Source organism: Hylobates moloch, unplaced genomic scaffold, assembly GCF_009828535.3.
Source record: "Hylobates moloch isolate HMO894 unplaced genomic scaffold, HMol_V3 SCAFFOLD_19, whole genome shotgun sequence".
Taxonomy (NCBI): domain Eukaryota; kingdom Metazoa; phylum Chordata; class Mammalia; order Primates; family Hylobatidae; genus Hylobates; species Hylobates moloch.
In genome coordinates, this window is record NW_026652294.1 from 24,829,013 (window position 1) to 24,851,367 (window position 22,355).

At 36.6% G+C, this 22,355-nt stretch overlaps 1 protein-coding gene across 11 annotated transcripts in view; it reads right to left on the reverse strand.

The window, feature by feature from the left end:
• Positions 1-22,355, reverse strand: part of EFCAB6 (EF-hand calcium binding domain 6) — a 296,553-nt gene that overhangs the window by 162,690 nt on the left and 111,508 nt on the right. The window lies entirely within an intron of this gene.

The window sequence follows — 22,355 nt, forward strand, 5'->3', positions numbered from 1 at the left end:
CTGCCCTCGGTCCCTTCTGCTTGTTGCTTCCTTTGCCAACTGCCATGTCGTCCATCATTACCTACTTCCCATACTTTCCTAGTTAATTCTACTCCTCTTTCAGGTCTCAATGCAATAACTGTTTCCTCAAGGAAGCCTTCCCTAATTTCCATAGCCAGTGCTGTTTTCCCTATTAGACTCTCATTACACTATGTATCCTTCCATTATAGCACTTATTATTTAAATATCATTATTATTACAGCATCTAATACTTCTATAGCACTTTTGCTATGATTATGATTATGGCAGCTAATACTTGATAAATGCCTCTTTCTACTTCTGCTGCTAGCACTGTGGACATGATCATGAGAAAGAGAGACAGAGACTGATTAAGTGATTTTGTTAGGCACACATGGCCACATCTAAACAAGTAGAAGATGACTTTGGCTTCATGTACTACTATTCACATAAATTCTTTTTTCATTTTTCTGACTCAAATTTGAGTCTTTCTTCACCAAAATTTGCCAATTACTTTGACATAGTTTGTCAATATTATATATGTTCATCTTAAATTTCAGCAAATTGAAAATTAACTTTTTACAATGGAAACTACAGCTGCTATGAAAAATAAAATCAGCTTCTATATATTATGTTTAGGAAATCGCCTCGCTCTTTGGGGAAAATATCAAAGGAGATCTTCACTTAGTATTACATACTAAAATAAATTTAAAAGAGATTAAAAAGTTAAATGTAAAAACTATGACTATAAAAAAAGTAGAAAAAAATCTAGGCATGTGCTTATCTGGTACTTGAATAAGAATGAATTTTTAAGCAAAACTTAAGAAATCTCAAACCTACCTATTTAATTATATCAAAATATAAGATTTTTGTATACCATAAACACAAAACAAAATTTAAAAGCCGAACAACAGATTAATAAAATTATAAATATATACAATAAATTCTTAAAATTCTTAAAGCATAAAGTGCTTATACAAATTAATAAGAAAATACTAAAATTTGACTTCTTCCTATAATGGTAAAATAAGATCCTACTGGCCCAACCCTCCTCCAGATAATCACAATAAAATCTGGACATAATTATCAAAAGTGGCTATTTGAAAGTACTGTGACCAGAGCAGGCAAAGTCTTGTGGGGAATCCATGCTAACAGGAGAACTATGGGGGTGTGGTATTTTCAATGCTTGCCTCGGATGAGGCACTGCAGCATGAGGGGTGGCAGGAACATCAGTTAAAAAAATTTATAATAAGTAGCCTTTATGGCCTGGAAAACTAGACTAATCCCAGCCAAAAGAGAGAAAGAAGAAATCCTAGAAGAGAAACAGCCAGAGAGGGATCCCCAAATTCTATCTAACTCACCATAATTCTTACTGGCTCCTGAACCTCACCTGCTCAGAATATATACTCAAAATAGCTAAGCTAACACACAAAAGATCGGAACTGAGATCAGAGCTGCCACCCAAGAAACAGAGTATGCAGTTTGAGTCCAACAAGATAATTGACTACTAAAATAACAGAAAGAACATTCATTAGAAAAAAATAACTGAATTTAGAGTCTCCACAATTTAACATTCCAAATGTCCAGGATATATTACAAAAATATAGCACGTAAGAACAACCAGAAAAAATTGAACTCATACTAAGGAGAAGTGAAAATCAACTGAGATAACCCAAATATTGGCATTAACACACAGGATTTTAAAAAGCAATGATTATAACTATCTTCAGTAAAATAAATAAAAATATTCCCACAATAAATCAAAGGATAGGACATCTCAGCAGAGAAACAGATACAATAAAAATAACTAAATGGAAATTCTAGAAAAGAAAAATATACTATCTGAAATAAAAAATTTACTGAATAGACTTAACAAAAGAACAGAGAAGATAGAGAAAACAGTGAGTGAACTTAAATATAGACCAATTGAACCCAACCAATATGAAGACTAGAGAATACACATATATTTATCAAATTAGTAGACTTAAAAACATGTTATATTATACTAGGTGGTCTGACATACATGTACTTGGAGTCACAGAAGGAGAGGACACAGAACGGGACAGAAAAAAATAATTGAAGAAATAAAGGCCAAAATTTTCCCAAGTTTGATTAAAGATATACATTTACAGATTTAAGATACACAACAAACATCAAGCATGATATGCATGAAAAAGGCCTTGCCAAGGTACATCATAGTTACGAAGCTGAAAGTCAAATTCAAAGGGTAGGTCTGGAATGCAACAAGAGAAAAGTGACTCATTAGATACAGGAAGATGCCAATTTAACAGATGACATTTCATTCAAAACAACAGAAGTGGAAAGATATGGAACAATGTCATAAAGTGCCAAAAGAAAGCAAAAAGTTACTCGAAGATTTTTCATCAGAGAGAACTTCCTTTAAAAATGAAGGAGAAATAAAGATATTTCTAAATAAGATAAAACTAAGGGAATTCATCATTAGCACACCTATATATCTCAATAAAGTAAGTTCTTCAGACTGAAGGAAAATGCTAGCAGATGAAGACCTTCGCTCTTCGGAAAGGAATGAAAACAGTGTCAGAAATGGTAAATTTCTGAAAAAAAAAATACAAAAGGCTTTCTTCTTCCTAATCTCTTTGTAGATACTTAAAGGAAAAAATAACAACACTGTCTTATGAGAGATGTAACATAGGTCAGTGTCTAGTATTCATAGTAGTCCCACCTCATCCATAGTTCTGCATTCCATGGTTTCAGCCACCCATAGTTGACCAAGGTCCAAAAATATTAAATGGAAAGTTCCAGAAATAAACAATTCATAAGTTTTAAATTGTACACCATTCTGAGTAGTGTGATGAAATCCCAGGGTTCTGCTCCATTCTGCCTGGGATGTGAACCATTCCTTTGTTTAGTGTGTCCACACTGTGTACGCTATACACCTGTCAGTCATTCAGTAACCATCCTGGTTGTCAGGTTAACTGTTGTAATACTGCAGTGTTTGTGTTCAGGTAACCTTGTTTACTTAATAATAGCCCCAAAGCAAAGAGCAATGATGCTGGCAATTTGTATATGCCAAAGAGGCTGTAAAGTGCTTCCTTTAAGGGAAAAGGTGAAAGTTCTTGACCTAATAAGAAAGAAAAAAGTTGTATGCTGAGGTTGTATTCAACAGTAAGAATGAATCTTCCTTCCACAAAATTATGAAGAAATAAGAAATTCATGCTAATTTAGTGGTCACACCTCAAACTGCAAAAGTTATGATACAGTATGTGGGAAGTGCTTAGTTAAAAAAGGCATTAAGGCCAGGTGCGGTGGCTCAAGCCTGTAATCCCAGCACTTTGGGAGGCGGGCGGATCACAAGGTCAGGAGATTGAGACCATCCTGGCTAACACGGTGAAACCCCATCTCTACTAAAAAAAATACAAAAAAATTAGCCAGGCATGGTGGCGGGTGCCTGTAGTCCCAGCTACTCGGGAGGCTAAAGCAGGAGAATGGTGTGAACCCGGGAGACGGGGCTTGCAGCAAGCCGAGATCGCACCACTGCACTCCAGCCTGGGAGACAGAGTGAGACTCTGTCTCAAAAAAAAAAAAAAAAAAAAAAAAAAACATTAAATTTGTGGGTGGAAGACATGAACAAAAACATATTCCAATTGACAGCAATCGGGTTTGGTACTATCTGTGGCTTCAATCATTCACTGGGGGTCTTGGAATATATTTCCCATGGATAAGGGGGACTACTTTATAAAGGACATGGAGAGCAGGATATAGGCCTATATGCTTGCAAAGGTTCTTCATTTTATGTGAAGTGGTACAATTTTTTTTTTATTAATTGTTTTGCACACAAAAACAATAAACATTTTCTAAAAATACATACAAACAAAAAGAAGACGTGGTACAATATTTACTGCATGTTGACTGGGAACAATTAAAGGTGTATATTACAACTCCCAGAGCGACCATTAAAAATTATACAAAGAAGTATAGCTAAAAAGACTATAAGAAAATTAAAATGGAATTCTAAAAAATATTCAAATAATCTAAAAAGAAGACAAGAGAAAATGAACAAATAATCAAACAGAAACAAAACAAAACAAAAAAAACAGGGGTCAAGGGGATAAAAGGGAGACTCAAACCCAAACATATCAATAATTACTTTAACTTAAAATTAAAGGAGTAAATATTTTATTAAAAGGTAGAGATTATCAGAATAGATTTCTTTATAAAACAAGATCCAAATTTATGCAGTCACAAGAGAGACACATTTAATGTAAAGACCTGGATAGGTTGAAAGTAAAAGGACACTACCTGGAGCCATGTGATCAAGGTCAACATCAACAGTGACAAGTCAGGTTGACTCTATGTACCTTCAATATGCTGTGATGAGAATGACACTTTACCTGTATGGTCTTTCTCCCCAGAACACATTACTCCAGTCTAATCAGCCAAATCGCAACTGAGGAACATTCTTTAAAATATTTAACCAGTAATCCTCAAAACTTGCAAGGTCATCAAAAAACAAGGAAATCTTAAGTAACTGTCATACTTAAGATGACACTAAGGACACATGATGATTACTAAGTGCTATGGGGCATCCTAGATGATATCCTGGAACAGAAAATAAAAATCATGGGAAAACTGAGGAAATATAAATCAATTACAGACTTTAATAATAATATATCAATACCAGTTCATTAATTGTGAAAAAGGTACCATACTAATGAAAGACAATAATAGAAAAACTGGGACGGAGTATGCTGAAATTCTCTGTACTGTCTTAACAATAGTTCTTTACATTTAAAACTGTCCTAAAATGGTTATTTTTAAAAAGGATAATGAAGGAATATTATAAATAGCATTATGCCAATACATTTGACAATTAAGATGAAATGGATAACTCAAATACTGGATCAACATATAGGATTTTAAAAGCAATGTTTATAACTATCCTCAATGAAATAAATAAAAATATGCCCACAATAAATCAAAAGACAGGAAATCTCAGTAGAGAAAATTGATACAATAAAAAGAACTAAATGGAAATTCTAGAAGAGAAAAATATACTATCTGAAATAAAAAATTTACTGAAGAGGCTTAACAAAAGAATGGAGAGGACAGAGAAAAGAGTGAGTGACTTAAATATAGATCAACTGAACCCAACCAATATGAAGAATACAGAATACACATACATTTATAAAATGAATAGACTTAAAAACACGTTATATAATACTAGATGGTCTGATACATATGTACTTGGAGAAAAAGAGGAGAGAAAGAATGGGAAAAACATTTGTCGAAAAACACAAATTACCAAAATGACCCAAGAAGAAAGAGAAAACTCAAATAATTCTATATTAACATTCGCAAACTAATTTATGATTTAAAATATTCCCCAAAACTAACTCCAGGCCTAAATGGCTTCTCAGGTGAATTCTATCAAACATTTAAAGAATATAAATAACACCACAGGCAGAAAGCAGAGTTCAGGAAGGAAACATTTCCCAGCACATGTCCCAAGGTCAATGTTACTCTGATCCCAAACTCAGACAAAGATTTTACAAGAAAAGGCAATGTTAGACAAACATCACTCATTTAAAAAGATGAAAAAATCCTTAACAAAATTTAACAAATAGACTCAAGTAACATATGAAAAGGATAATAATATATTATCACTAAGTGAGGTTTACTCCTAGGATGCAAGGTTGGCTTAACATTTGAAAATCAAGCAATGTAATTTACCATAGTAATAGAATAATGGAGAAAAACTACATGCTCATTAGGATACACACAGAAAAACCACTTGACAGAATTCAACATACTTGATAAACACTTTCAGCAAACAAGTAATAGAAAATTCCTTAAACTAACAGAGGACATCAACAACAGCAACAACAAAAACAATCCATGGCTAATATCACACTCAATGGTGTAAAATGGAATGCTTTCTACCTAAGATCAGGAATAAAGCAGGAATGTCTAATATCACCATTTCCATTCAACATTATACTTAACACTCTAGCCAGTCCTGGCCAGTAAAACTGTCTAGATAGTAAAATTGTCACAGCCAGTAAAATAAGGCTAGAAAACAAAATAAGAGGCATATAGATTGGGAAGAAAGATGCAAGCTTGCTTTTATTTTTAGGTGACATGACTGTATTTACAAGAAATCTACAACAAGAGGACTAGAACTAATTAACCAGTGAATTTAATAAAGTCATGATATTCAAAGTCAATATACAAACATCAATTGTATTTCTGATTAATAGCCATAAATAGTTGGAAAGTGAAATTTTTTAAAATTCCATGTACAGTTGCATCAAAAAATAAAAACACTTAGGAATAAATTTTAGATATTATATGCAAGATCCGAACATTGTAAACAATAAAACTTTGACTAGGAAAATTAAAGACAACTAAATAAGTGGAAAGATGTAGCATGTTTATGGAGTGGAAAACTTAATATTGTTAAAGTGTTAAATGGCAATATTTTTTAATGTATTTATAATCTAAATCCTAGCAGGCTTTCAAAAATATATACTGACAAACTGATTTTAACATGACTATTTAGAAAGGCAAAGAACCTAGAATAGTCAAGTGATTTTGAAATAGAAAAACAAGTTTGGAGGACTTATACAATCTAATTTCAAGACTTAACTCTTTAGCTACAGTAATCAAGAAACTGTAGTACTGATGCGAGAATAGACCTACAGAGACTAAGGAATCCAGAAATATACTCACACTTACATGGTTAGTTAATTTTCAAGAAAGGTGCAAAGTAATTCATTGGAGAAAGGGTTGCCTTTTCAACAAATGGTGCTGGAACAATTGGATATCTGTACGAAAACAGAATTAACCTTGACCCTTACCTCACACCACATACAAAAACTAGAAATGAACCCCAAATGTAAAAGCTAAAATTACTAAACTTCTAGTGGAAAACACAGGATTAAATCTTTGTGATATTAGGTTAGGCAAAGATTTCTGAGAATAGACACCCCCAAAATATTACCCATAAAATTTTGTAAATGGACTTTCTCAAAATTAAAAATGTTTATATTTCAAAAGAAAGAGCTAAGAAAATGAAAGAGCAAGCCACACTGAGGTAAAATATCTGAAAACATGTATCTGGGTATAAAATGCTTATACCCAGAGTATATAAAGAACTCTTACAAATCACCAATAGGAAAATAACCTGATAAAAATGGAAAAATGATTTGTACCATTACTTAACAAAAGGAGATATATGAATGGCCAATAATCACATAAAAAGAGGATCAATATCATTCATCATCAGGAAAATGCAAACTTAAAACAGACAGATACTTCTACACACCTCTAGAACGCTAAAATAAGACCGGCAATAGCAAGTGTTGGTGAGAATGTGCCACATCTGGAATTGTTACACACTGCTGGTGGAATTGCAAGATGGTAGTCACTTTGAAAAACAGTGACATAGTATCATAAATTTAAACATACACTCACCATGCAATCCAGCAATTTTACTATTAGACATGTACTCACAAGAAATGAAAACATGTCCACACAAAGACTTGTATATGAATGGTCATAGCAGTATCTTCTATAATAACCCCAAACTGAAAACAACCCATGCATGTGTCTATCAACTGGTGAGTGTATAAACAAATTGTGATATATCAATACTAAGGAATATGACTTGGCAACAAAAATTAATGGGATGTTGAGATATGCAACAGCATGGGTCAATCTTTAAAACATGGTAAGCCAAAGTGGTCAAACACAAAAGACTACCACTGTATGACTCCATTTATGAGAACTCTTAGAAAAGGTAAACCTATAGTGACAGTGACAGAGAGCAAGTCAATGGTTGCCGGAGGTGGGGGTCACAGGAGGGGATTAATTACACAGGGCAAAGGTAAAATTTTAGGGCTATGAAGTGTTTGAAATCTTGACTGCAGTAGTGGTTACAAAAACAATTGCGAAAGCCAATTAAACTATACACTTAAGAATGAATTTATAATTTATACCTCCATAAAGCTAGGAACAAAATTTTTAGACATAGAAAATGGACAAAGGACATAAACAATTGTTTACAGAGGAAGTACAGGAAACTTTCAAACGCAAAAAATATGCAACCTCAATATAAATCAAGGACATTGAAATCAAAACACAATGAGAAGCTGTGCTTTCGCCTACCAAATCAGCCAGGGTGTTTAAATGGCAGTGTTCAATGCTGGCAAGAAGCACTCCTGTGAACTTCTGGCTTAAGAATAAATTAACACCTTTCTGAAGTACATTTTAGCATTACCTAATGTAAACCTTAAAAATGTTCAAACTCTTTGACTCGAGAGTTAACGAAACATCATGGAGTCATTAAAAATTAATTTCAAAGGTTTCTTTAATGACATGAAAAATGCTCCTGATATAATATTCTATGAGAAAACAGAATGTAATTTATACCTCATATGGTCTCAACTATGTTAAGTATGTATGTGAGTGTGTGTACATACATGTGCAAAAGAAATTCTGGAATGAAATATATCAAAATATTAATAGTAGCTACCTCTGGTTATTACAATTATAGTAGTTCTCTTTTTTCCTTTATAGTTTCCTTTATTGTCCAGTTTCCATGGCTTTTATAATCAGCATGAATAAACACAATTTTCAAAAATAAAAAATCAGCAGGCAATTTTGCTAAAAAACACATGAATAACTATCCTTAACCAAAGTCACAAAGATAACAGCTGATTATTTTGCTCCTAAAAGTGTCCCAGGGGCTCCTTTTATTGTCTTAGGCAGCAAGCAGCTATCCTCTGGATTCTGACATTGGGAACCAAGTATCATTCCCAGTCCATCTTTCCCATCCTATGAATCCAAGTAGAGACATCGTAGCATGTGACTTCACGTACGCAGAGGGCAGAAGAAACATACAGACTTGTCACACTGTTCCCAAAGAACCTCTAATCCATTCGACAGATGGATAGAGTCAGAAGAGGCAGCAAAAGGTGACAGAGGCAAAGGGACTGATCATATCGCTCATAGGGACCCATGGGAATTCGTGGTCTTTTGCCCAGGTCATAGACCCACAGCCCCTTAACTGAGGGGGAATCTGGATACCTTTGAAGAACACCCTGCAATATAGCCATAGGTACATGCTGAGTCAGCTTCCCCAGAAAACTGCTGCTTGTTCATGGGCTTTCAAGGTGGCAGAAATGGGGACAGTGTGTTGGTTTGAAAACATGAACTTCCTGTCACTAAAGCTGAGCTGGCACTGCTCTGCCAAGTATCCAACCTGTCAACAGCAGAGGCCAACACTGAGCCCTCAGCCCAGTCCCTTTCTCTGGGTGCTTTGCAGACAGCTGGTAAAGATTACACTGGATCCCTGCCATCATGGAGGGGGCAAGAGTAAAATTCAAGATTTGTGGGGATTTGTGTACATACACATCCCAGATTCAAATCGGGCTTCCTTGTCCGAAATGCTTCTGCCCATTACTGTCATTTGTGGAACCCCGGGATGCTGTATCCATCACCAAGATATTCCATGCAATATAGCCTTTATCCAAGGAGCTCATTTGTTGAGTGAAGAAGGTGTGGCAATGGTCTCAGACCCACAAAATTCAATTGTCTTACCACATACTCCATATCACCCAGCATAGGTGACATCATAGAATGGTTGAATACTTTGCTGATGACTCAATTACAGAGTTGGCTAAGAGGAAATGTCCTGTGAAGTTAGGGTGCTTGCTTCAGGATGCATTATATGCCTTAACCCAGCTGTAGTGGCCCAATAAAGAGAACCCCAAGGACTGAGTTCCCCGAGGAAAGGTGGGTAACTCACCAGGTGAACGATGCTGCCCAGCAAAGATGCTGACAGAGAAAGGGAGACATAGAATAGGAAGTGGAGGAAGGGCGTTACGATTATCAACCTAGATCTCATGACCAGTTACAATTACGTGAGTTTTAGCTGCTCAATTGTATGTGGTTTCTCTTTTCCTATTCCCTCCATTGCCTTATACAAAAAGCACTGGTTAAAAGAACATTTTAGATTCTGGGTAGAGGCATAACAGGATTGACATCTCCCTGGAATAATATGGCAGCTGGCAGGACTTTGAGTAGCTCCACTTTGGAGAACACAAGGTTTTCACCCCTAAAAGGATGCTGAGGCTCGGAGGGGTTGACTGCACTGGATATTCTTTGTCTGTTCATCTAGATCCACTTTCTGCTCTTATCTACTCTGCATGACATGTCGGTGGGTTGCTTTAACTGGACTCTCATGCTCCTGGCTTTCAGTTGGTTTTGGCCAGTGTGAGGCACCAGCAGAAGGTTGGAAGGTGAGAGGAGAAAGAAGTGAACTATTTATTCCCTCAGTTCCTGCTCTGCTGGGCAGCAGCTTGGCAATAGTCATGTTCTTCTCCTTAAGACCTCATCCCCTGAGGGCAACCCTGTCCTCGTTCATTTCAGTAACTGCTCCCTCTCTTGCCCTCTCAGGCCTAGGAGGGATCCTGGTTTCCCGCTGTTCATATCCCTGAGATGCTTCCTCAACTACTGGCCTTACTTGAACCTGCCTTTGCTTGGGTAAAAGATCCTTTAATAAACTCACATCAGTCACTCTTTTTAGTGTGCCATCTGTTTTCTGCCTGGACTCTGACCAATGTAATATTCAAGTTAAGAAGACCATGATAAGGATACAGAATGATTCCATCATCCCCAAGACTTCCCCATGTTTCTCCTTTGGAGTCACACCCTCGCCTAACCCATAGCCCTGTTAACCACTGATATTTTCTCCTTTTCCAACATGTCATATAAATAGAAGAGATCCTAAACACGTGGGTTACCAAGGTTTCAATAATAACTGAAAATATATCCCAGAGTTTTGCTCCTACACTTCATATAATTTAGACTAAATGGCTTATTTTTTTCTGTTTGCATAGTTTCTGCCATGCTACTATTGTTACCAGCGTGAATGGGAAAATTCTTTTTTCTTTTTGAGACAGAGTCTCACTGTGTCCCCCAGGTTGGAGTGCAGTGGCGCAATCTCAGCTTACTGCAAGCTCCGCCTCCTGGGTTCACGCCATTCTCCTGCCTCAGCCTCCCAAGTAGCTGGGACTACAGGCGCCCGCCAACACGCTCGGCTAATTTTTTGTATTTTTAGTAGAAACGGGGTTTCACCATGTTAGCCAAGATGGTCTCGATCTCCTGACCTCGTGATCCGCCCGTCTCGGCCTCCCAAAGTGCTGGGATTACAGGTGTGAGCCACCACGCCTGGCCTGGGAAAATTCTTAACAGGAGAATGTGAGTGAAGCCCTGCTCACATGATAGAAGGACGATGTATGGTCTCCGGTGAATATGCAAGTTACAAGTTATAGCATTTATTTATTTTCTCATCTCAACTCTTCCTTAAACCTCATCATATTTAAACACAGGTTTTATTTTTTAACAGATCTATTTTATATGAAAAGCTAGGCAACATTGAAAAGCACAGCATGTTAGTCAAAGGGTCAAGTTAGCAGTTCAATTAAAGTCTCCCCTTTTATTAAGAAAATACTACACACATGCACATACACACACATGGAAAACAGCTTTTAAAGTCTAAAATATTATTTCGATCTAGATTTTTATGTCTCATTACCAAGCTGTTAGGGTTTAAAATTTAAGCCCTAGATATTGTATATTTTAAAAATATCAAGCTCAAAAAGATATCTGTTTTTTATACTATCCATTCTTAAATTGGAGGGTAAGAATAGGCACTCTCAAGTCATTTTGTTAGGAATAAGATTTTAGATTTTATTTTACTTCCTTCTTTACTCTTTCTTGTATTATTTGCCTTTAGAAAAAAAAAAGCCCATAGCATATATTTACATTGTACTTCTTAAGTTAAAATGCAGTAAGCCTGACTTTTTCTCTTGGTGTACAGTTGTATGAGTTTAACACATGTGTAGATTCATGAAGATTCCTACACTCGGGAGACAGAACGACAGAACAGTCCCCTCATGCCACACCTGTGGAGACTCACCTTCCCTCACCTCCAACCCTGGCAAATCACTGGCCTTTTCTCCATCCTTATTGTTTTGCCTTTTCCGGAATGTCTTGCAAATAGAATCCTACTGTGGCAACCTTGAGACTGGTTTCTTTCACTCAGCACAATGTCTTTGATGAGATTCATCCATGTTGTGCATATCAACATGGCTTATTCCTTTTTATTGATGAGAAATATTTCATTGCATAGCTTTACCAGTTTGTTTATTAATTCATCCACTGAGTTACATTTGAGTTTTTTCCAGTTTCAAGTGATCATGAATACAGCTACTATAAACATTTGTGCATGGGTTTTTAAATGAACTCTTAAATATTTTTTAAAATACAAAACATATGAAATTTAGTAAAAGATAAATAAAAGAGTCTATCTCAATAAAAGCCTCATCCTGGTAAATCAACAAAATATGAAACCTAAATTTGGAAGATGAATGAATATTTTTTGCGATCCTCTGAGTGCAAAGGTAGATTTGCTGTCTTCTGGTAATACCAGGTGTTCTGACTCCACCACTTTCTCCCTGGGGCTTGAGAGGGTGGCAAAAGAAAGAGAAACACAGTGCTACCCAGTGGACCAGGGCAACCCCCAGTACCACTCACTGCACAGCACTATTCCCCTCCACTAATTCATTGTTCTTAGTCCAATATTTCATGGTAGAATTCAGCAGATTCTTCCTTCTTAGGAGATGACATTATTAGTCATAAGTCCTCAACAATCACCATCTAGACTCAAAAAATAGGTTAAAAACAAGTAACTCTGAAAGTATGAGGAACTCAATGTTCTCTGTAAAAATATAAAAGAAAATAAAAGGGCAATTGGATGGACCATTGTAGACAGGGCATTGTATAGAAATGCCCATGTACAACAGAAATTTAGATTGATGAAACAGAATAAAAAATACAAATTGGACCAAATTATTGATAAGAATTTAATATATGGCAAAACAGACACTAAAAACAATGGGGGAAATAACATATTATTTAATAAATGATGGTGGGAAAATAGATTATCTATTTGGAAAAAAATTTTTTTAATTTGGATACCTGCCTTATATTAGGATAAAGAGTTTTGTTTTAAACAATAAAAAAAAAAAAAAAGCAGAGTCGCAGATTTCTTATCAAGCCTGGGTAAGAATGATGAATTTACAGATCTTAAGCAATAAAAGACATTCAGAAGAAGATGCATGTATTTGATTATGTTAAAATGTAAACTTCAAAACAGTGAGGTATCATATAATGAAAGAGAAATAACAGGCTAAGAAAAATAGCTGCAGTACTTATGACAGAAAAGGGTTACCTTTTAATCATTATCTAATTATTTTAAAATATTAAACAAAGAGGTGACAAAATTAACTTAACCAATGTGGGGGGGTCCCACTAATCAATTAGGATGTGAAGAGAAGAGGAGACCCAATCAGTGCCCGGGTACATGGGAAGGTCCAGCCTCACATACTACGAGAAATAGAAATTAAAACAATCACAAGGCACTACTTTACACCTCATGAGTTATCAATATTTTAAAACAATGTTAATATTCAATGCTGGGAAGAATATGAAAGTAGAACACTCACACAATGTTGATGGTAATGTGAATCACTACTCTTTTGAGAGAACAATTTGGCAGTCCTTATAAAAAATAATAAAAGGGAGAGGCGAAGTCAGCAAGATGACAGAATTGTCGGTCCCAGGCTCCACTACTCCCTCACAGAAAGTTCAACTAGCAACCATTCACAGACAGGAACATCTTGGTGGAAATGCCCCAAATTGGAAATAGGCCTGAATCACCTGTGTGATTCACAGAACAAAATAAAAACCACATAAAAAGGGTAGAAGAAATGGTCTCATTTTAACCGCATTCCGCTAAGTCGATAAAGTACCACACAGAAAGTGTTTCCCAGGAACGACAGTTTCTACAGAGGGAAAAGAGAGCTGGAGGTGGACGCCCAGCTTCCTGGCATTCCAAGATGCTTCCCAGGAAGCCAATTCCCATCTTACCTCAAAGGCAACACAGGGAAATGGCATGGCTAGACCATCTGGAGTCAGGTAGAAACAAAGCAAGGAGACAAAGCGGGAGCTCTGTGTACCTGCCAACAGTGGTGCCCAATCAGAGGTACCATCTAACTGCGTATCACACCTGCAAAGCTGAGCTGATAACTCCCAGAAATAAAAAGAAGTTCCACTTGGCTTGAATTCATAGATGGCTAGCCTTCAAAACCAGCCTTAGACCCTACCCTGGGGCTTTTAGACCCTATCCAGGCAGGAAAATTACCACCACATTGAATTTCAGCAAAGAGCAGAGGCTAGATATGCCATACCCAGTAGTTTAAACAATGTTCAGCCCAGCCTCAAAGCCCACCTCAAGGACCCACATAGGCAGGAAGGCAAATGTGAACTGTGCATTTCTACTAGAGTAAAGTTTCAGCTCCCAACCATCCCTACCAGCAATTCCATCTAACCTTGGGACCCCTCCTGCAACCCTGCCCAACTGTTGAACTGAAATAGCAGTACCACGTGGCCAGGAAATCTACTCTGTGGCCCAGCCCAATCTGAGGCAACTGTAATGTCCATCCAGCAGCTCAGCCTGATTACTGAGCCCAGCTTGGCTGCCCCACCTGAACTCAGAGCCAACATGGTAGCCCAGCCATCCAGAACATCCAAAAGCAAGCTCTGTCTGCCCATGGTCATTACCAGCTGTCCCATACAGAATCACAAGCTAGACTGAATAATGAATATCTATTTCTGCCAAAGAACACCTGTAAAAGCCAGAAAAGGTGGTTGTCTTTTCAAATGCATGAATATCAACACAATGACAGAAGGATAACAGACTCAAAAAATCATGACACTTCCAAAATAAACTAACAAAGCTCCAACAAGGGACCCTAAAGAAAGGAAGATGTATTAAATGATAGACAAAGAATTCAGAACAATCCTCTTAAAATTCAGTGAGCTACAAGAATAGATAGACTAAAAAATAAAATAAAATTTAGAAAGCAATACATGAAAAAAATTAAAGGTTTGACAAAGAAATAGAAACAATTTTTTTTAAAACCTAAATAGAAATCCTAGAGATGAAGAATACAATAACTGAACTGAAAAAAAAATGCAACCAAAAGCTTCAACAGCATGCTCATTCAAGCTGAAGAAGGAATCAATGAGCTTGAAGATAGAACATTTGAGATTACCCAATCAGAGGAACAAAAGGAAAAAAAGAATAAAAAGCGATGAAGAAAACCTACGGGAATTATGGGACACCATCAAGGGACCTAATATACACATAATAGAAATTCAAGAAGCAGAAGAAAAAAAGCCTAGAAAGCATATTTAAAGAAATAATGACTGAAAACTTCCCTAATTTGGGAAAAGATACCAGTATCCCCAAGTTACAGGAAGCACAGAGGTCTCTAATCAAATTCAACCCAAAGAGGAGGTCGCCAAGACAACATAATAATCAAACTATCAAAAATCAAATACAAAGAAAAAATCCTGAGATTAGCAAGAGATAAAAAAACATATTACATACAAAGAGGTCCCAACATGACTATCAGCAGATTTTTCCACAGAAACAGGAGAGAGTGGGATGATATATTCAAAGGGCTAATGTGGAAAAAAACCCTGACAACCAAGAATACTTCACCCAGAAAAGCTGTTTTTCAGAGATGATTGAGTAATAAACACTTTCCCAGACATACAAAAGCTAAGGGAATTCATCACTACTAGGCCTGCCTCACAGGAATTGCTAAAGAGAGCTCTTTAAGTTGAAACAAAAGGCTGCTAATTATTAACATAAAAGTTACAAAAACACAAAACTCAGTGGTATAAGTATTACGCAGTCATGTTTAGAATACTCTAGGACTGAAATGGTGATGTGTAAAGTGATTGTATCTTCAGTACAAATGTTAAAAGGAATTTAAAAGACAGAACTATTAATAACAACTATACTTAGAATAAATTCTCAAGAAATATATAAGGTTACATAAATTTTGACATCAAAAACATTAAATGAGGGGGATAAAAGTGCAGATGTGCTGTATGCAATTAAAGTTAAGTTGTTATCAGCATAAAGTGGACTATGTAAGTATAACATTTCTATGCAAGACTCATGGTAACAACAAAACAAAAATCTATAGTAGATACACAAAACAAAAATAGAAAGCATACCATTACAGAAAACCATTAAACCACAAAGGAAGATACCAAGAGAGGAAGAAAGAAAGAAAGTGCCTACAAAACAACCAGAAAACAATTAACAAAATGGTAGTAATAAGTTCTTCCCTATCAATAATTACTATGGATGTAAATGGATTAAATTCTCCAATAAAAAGACATAGAGTGACCAACTCTATGCTGCCCACAGGAGACTTGCCTCACTTTTAAGGACATACATAGACTGAAAGTAAAGGGATGAAAAAAGATATTCCATGCAAATGGAAACCAAAAGAGAAAGGATAGCTATGCTTATACCAGACAAAATAGATTTTAAGTCGAAAATTGTAAAAAGAAACAAAGGACATTATACAATGATAAAGGGGTCACTTCATCAAGATTATTTAACAATTATAAATTTATATGCGCCTAATATAAGAGCACCTAAATATATAAAGCAAATATTAAAGGATCTGAAGGGAAGGACAGATTGCAATATAATAATAGGGGATTTCAATACCCCACTTTCAATAGTGGACAGATCATCCAGATAAAAAATTAATAAGGAAACATTGGACTTGAACAACACTTTAGACCAAGGGGATCTAATAAATATATAGAACATTCTATCTCACAGCAACAGAATATACATTCATCTCAAGCACAAACGGAACAGTCTCCAAATAGATCAGATAATAGGCCACAAGACAAGTCTTAGCACATTTAAGAAGACTGAAATCATACCACATACCTTTTCTGACCACAATGATATAAAACTAGAAACCAATAATGGGGAATTTTGAAAGAAAAATCACAAATACATGGAAATTAAACAATATGCTCCTGAACAACCAATAGATAATAAATAACAACAAACAATAAAGAAATTAAAGTGGAAAATTTAAAATATCTTAAGACAAATGAAAGTGGAAGCACAATATACTAAAATATGTAGGATGCAACAAAAGCAATTCTAAGAGGAAAGTTTATACCAATAAATGCCTACACCAAACAAGAAGATCCCAAACAAACAACTGAAACTTATGCCTCAATGAAATAGAAAAAAAGAGCAAACTAATCCAGTGTCAGCAAAAGGAAAGAAATAATAAAGATCAAAGCAGAAATAAGATACACAGAGACTAGAAAAACAAAAGATCAATGAAGATAAGGGTTGGTTTTTTGAAAAGATAAACAAAATAAACAAATATTTACCTAGACTAAGATAAAAGGAAATGAAAGAGGAGATATTATAATTGATACCACAGAAATACAAAGGATCATGAGACTATTATGAACAACTATATGCCAAAAAATTGAATAACCTAGAATAAATGAATATAATCTAGACATATACAACCTTCCAAGACTGAATCATGAAGAAACAGAAAATATTTTTTAATTGCCAACTCGGCTCCAGGAACACTGGCTTCTGCCAGGCCCCAGAACACACCACGTGGGGCAGTCCTTGGAGCCAGAGGCCTGCTCCTGGGAGTCTCCTCCCACAGTTCTTCCTGTGGCTGCTCCTCCTGCCTCTCACCTTTTCATAGAAACCTTTCCAGAAAACTGAATCAGAAGTAGTTCCTCTTTGTTATTCTCCATTGTAGTCCCCTGCTGATTCTTTCCAGAGCACGAATCACATTGCATATTCTAGCTCATCATTCATAGGTTTGCTTTGTGTTGGTCTCCCCCACCAGCAGGCACAGTTCTTTGAGGGCAGCAATCATGTCTTTCTTATTCTCCAATGAGTCTTTGGTATCCAGCACAGTGCCTGGTATATAATAAGTGCTCAAGAATTATTTATTGACTGACTGGGCAAACATATGCAAAATTATAAAGAACCTAAAGGCCCAGATGGCAGTCAAACAGTTAAATAGTCTGATGCATAAAGTGCCCAAACAATTGATCATGATCCAATCAAACCAGCTCTTTTAAAAGTGCTGTTTGCTTTCTCTGGATGGAATGCCTTTTTCCAATGTGTCCATGTCAGAAACTCCTATTTAGCCCTCAAAGGTTCATCTCAGTTCTGTTTACTATAAGAGGCATTGCTAACTTCCTAGCCAGCATGAACACGTTAAAGGAGGCCTTTGGCAACACTGGACCTCCTTCCAGCCTGTGGAATAAATAAATAAGTAAAAAGACTGGAATAAAATATCAACAAAATGATTTTAAATTCAGAGCTGAAGTGGAAACCAAGAAAGGGAAATCCATAGGTATTAGGAGCAAGGAAAGACCCATGTTAAGGACAGTAAGAACGTGAGCTGCTGCAACAAGAGCCCAGGGCTTTATCAAGCCCAGACAGAACCGAATGTGCTAACAGCAACCCTGAAATCTAGTGTAGGCTCAAAGGCAACAGGGCTTTAATGCCCATTTGGGGTTAGAAGACTTGGGATTGTGCAAGGCTGGGAGTAGATTTGGCACAGCAGTGAACCAAAATCAATCCTAGAAAAATAGCCAAAATGCAGCCAAGAGATAAAGACATGAAAAATATAAAAGACAGTTTAAGAGACATGAAGAATGAAATGGGAAGACCCAGTATTTATGTAATGTAATAGGAGTTCCAGAAGAAAAGACCAGTGAGAATGGGGTGGAGACAATATTCAAAGAATCATAGCTGGGAACGTTCAAAAACTCTGAAAAATACGAATTCTCAGATTGCAATAGCAGGAGTGTGGGAAGGTTAAATAGACATCTGTACCAAGATACATGGTAGGGAAACTGTAAAGTAACAAAAAGAAACAAAATCTTAAAAAAGAAATCACCTAAAAAGGAATGACAGACAAACAGCAGAACCTCACAGCAACAGCAGAGGCCAGAAGACCGTGAAGAGTACCTTCGTGGTACTAAAAGGAGATAATTCGCAGACAAGACTTCTGTTCCCTGCTGCATTTTCATTAAAGAGTAGGGCAAAATGAAGATATTTTTGAAAACAAAAACTGAACTAAACACACACAGGACCTTGCTAAACGGACTACCAAAGGATATACCTCAGGAAATTGACTCCAGAAGAAAGGAGTGAGGTTTGTGAGGCAGTAATGAGCAAACAAACTGGTAATCATGGGAAAACCTAAACAGGCATGAGTCATAAAAACAACAGTGATGAATGCAGGTCCCATCAAAACAAGGCAGAAGCAAAGCCCAAGTCAATGACAAAATGGAAGGTGAAGGCGCTTTGTTTCATTCAAGACAGTAGAAATACTGATTTTTAGACTTTATAAGTTTAGAACACGTGAAAATGTTAAGGAAAACCACTATAAGAATAAAATAAGATATTTAAGTCTTAAAACAGTGGAAGGTGAAAAAAAAGAGTGATAAAGAAAACTAAAAAAAAAAAAAAAAGAAAGAAAGAAAGTTGGCCAGGCACAGTGGCTCACGCCTGTAATCCCGGCACTTTGGGAGGCTGAGGTAGGCAGATCACCTGAGGTCAGGAGTTTGAGACCAGCCTGGCCAACATGGCGAAACCCTGTCTCTACCGAAAATCAAAAATTAGCTGGGCATGGTGGCGCATGCCTGTAATCCCAGCTACCGGGGAAGCTGAGGCAGGAGAATCGCTTGAACCTGGGAGGCAGAGGCTGCAGTGAGCTGAGATCACGCCACTGCACTCCAGCTGGGTGACAGAGTGAGACTGTCTCAGAAAAAAAGGAAAACTTAGCCAATACCAAACAAGAAAGACGAGGAATATAGAAAAAAACAAGAAAGAGCAGAAAAAATAATAATACAAAATAAGAGGTAGGGGGAAGAATCCAAACATATTAATCACAATAAATGAAAACAGACTAAACTGGGCAGTTAAAAAAGCAAAGATGTTACTTTTGGAATTTTAAAAAATATAGATATATGCTATTTAATAAGAAATACCTAAAATATCACAATAAAAGAGTAAAAAGTTGGAAAAAGATATACCTGACAAATATTAATTACAACTGTTATATTTCAATAGCAGATAAGATAGACCACGAAAGGCATTCATAGGGATAAAAGGGCTATGATATAATAGTAAAGGGAACAGTTGACCAGGAACATATGAAAAATCTTTACTTCCAGATATGTGTACCAGGAGAATTGTATATAATACAGCATTTATGGTATTAGCACTTGAGTGTTCACTCTGCTATGATTTCCAGTAACCTATTCCACTGGGAATTTGGGTTGAATGCAAAAAAGAGACTCAGAAATCCCTAGGTCCCTGGCTAGAACAAGTTATAAGAATATCTCAGCCCTGGCCACCCTCAACCTCCAAAACATGCATTCTATGCACCCATCAGATTCTTCATAGATATCATCACTCTGGCAAGTCTTTCTGGCTTGGGACGATTTGTTATTTATTTCTTCATTTTTTGAGACGGAGTCTCTCTCTGTCGCCCAGGCTGGGGTGCAGTGGTGCAATCTTAGCTCACTGCAACCTCTGCCTCCTGGGTTCAAGTGATTCTCCTGCCTCAGCCTCCCAAATAGCTGGGATTACAGGCACCCACCACCATGCCCGGCTAATTTTTGCATTTTTAGTAGAGACAGGGTTTCACCTTGTTGGCCAGGCTGGTCTCGAACTCCTGACCTCAGGTGATCCGCCTGCCTCGGCCTCCCAAAATGCTGGAATTACATGCATGAACCACTGCGCCTGGCCTTATTTCTTCATTTTTAGCATCTACCACCATGTCTGATATAGAAAGGCACTCAACAAATGTTAGCTGAATGACATTGTATGCATTCATTACAATTATAATTTTGAAGACTATGAAGCCAATATGAAAAATGTCTATAATACACATTTCTATTTTAAAAAACACAATATATAAAACTGAGATGCACTCTGATTACAAATATGTAAAGATTATATTTGTATGTGAATACAAAAATGGAAGAGAATGTGGAACAATGAAAATAGTAAATTTGTTAGGTAAGGTGGATGGTGACTATCTGCTTTTAATTTTTATTATTGCTATTAAATTATTATTTACATAATTTTGAAAATGAGATAAGAAGAAATGGCTGCATAAGCTTTAGCGATGCAAGAAAGTAATTCCTGAAAAATGTCACCATGTGTAGACAGAACAAAAGAGCTGTTTTCTGAGCCATGGAAACATTTACTCCTAGGGCCAAACTTTGCTTTCACTATAAAGCCGCAGTATTCGTACATGGTGATTCTCTCTGGACATATAGGGAGCTGGCAAGGAAAGTGGGGTGCTGAGGGGAATGGATCCAACTGCTGTAGCTTCATCCCGCATTTTCCATCTCCTTTTCTCATGCCTGTCCTTTCTAGGGAACCCCCAAGGCACCTATCAATTACCCAGAGGTTGACAGGACAATCTTTCCATTAGCTTCTACTCTATTTCCCCCCAAAAAGGGTTCTCTGTCTTACCTGGACAGAAAACCAGATAAAGAGAATATTCCTAACCTAGATTGTGGTCTACATATACCATTTCAAATTGAAAAGAACAGGGATCCTTGGAGAAATGGCTCATGCCAGGTCCTAGGCAAGGGATGTACAAGAAGAGCCTGGAACGTTTGTCATACCAGAAAGCAAGGAAGCTGTCAAAGACTATCTGGTCACAGCAACAGGATGTCGGAGCCAACGTGAAAATGCTCCTACTGGCCAAGATGGAACAAATTGAGTATCAATATAATAGCTGTAATGAATTGAGACACAAATATGTTTAAAGTCATGAGTTCCTAATCATTATTAAGAAAAAATAATTAAGAAAAAAACACTCATTGCTCACTTTTGGAGGATGCTAGGGAACCAGTTCATTATTTTGGAAACTAGGAAATGCAGGAAAGAATCAAGGATATCCTGCCTTTTTTATACTAACTGTGTCTTATTGTTACCAAATAGTTGGAGAGGGGAAGTTGTTATTACGGAAGTCCTCCAACTAGTAAGAGAAGAAGAAATGACAGACACAGAACGTCATCATTTTACAATCTCTAGTGAATGGATGGATCTGAGTATGATCAACAATGGTTGATAAGATCACGAAAAGAGAGACAGACTATATATGTTTGCCACCACCTATGAAGTACTTTTGTCTCCCCACCCCCCACAAAATGAACATGGGTCTGTACATCTATATCTAACTATCAATTTAGAGTAGGGAGTCAGGGGAGGGAGACAGGGAAACATGTTAAATGTCACTGTGGGTTACAAGCAGTCAAATCCAGATTGTAAGAAAGCCCCCAGAACAAACAATCCAGATGACTTCTAAAATTAAGAAATGGAGAGGAGGGCTACAGTTCTAAAAAGA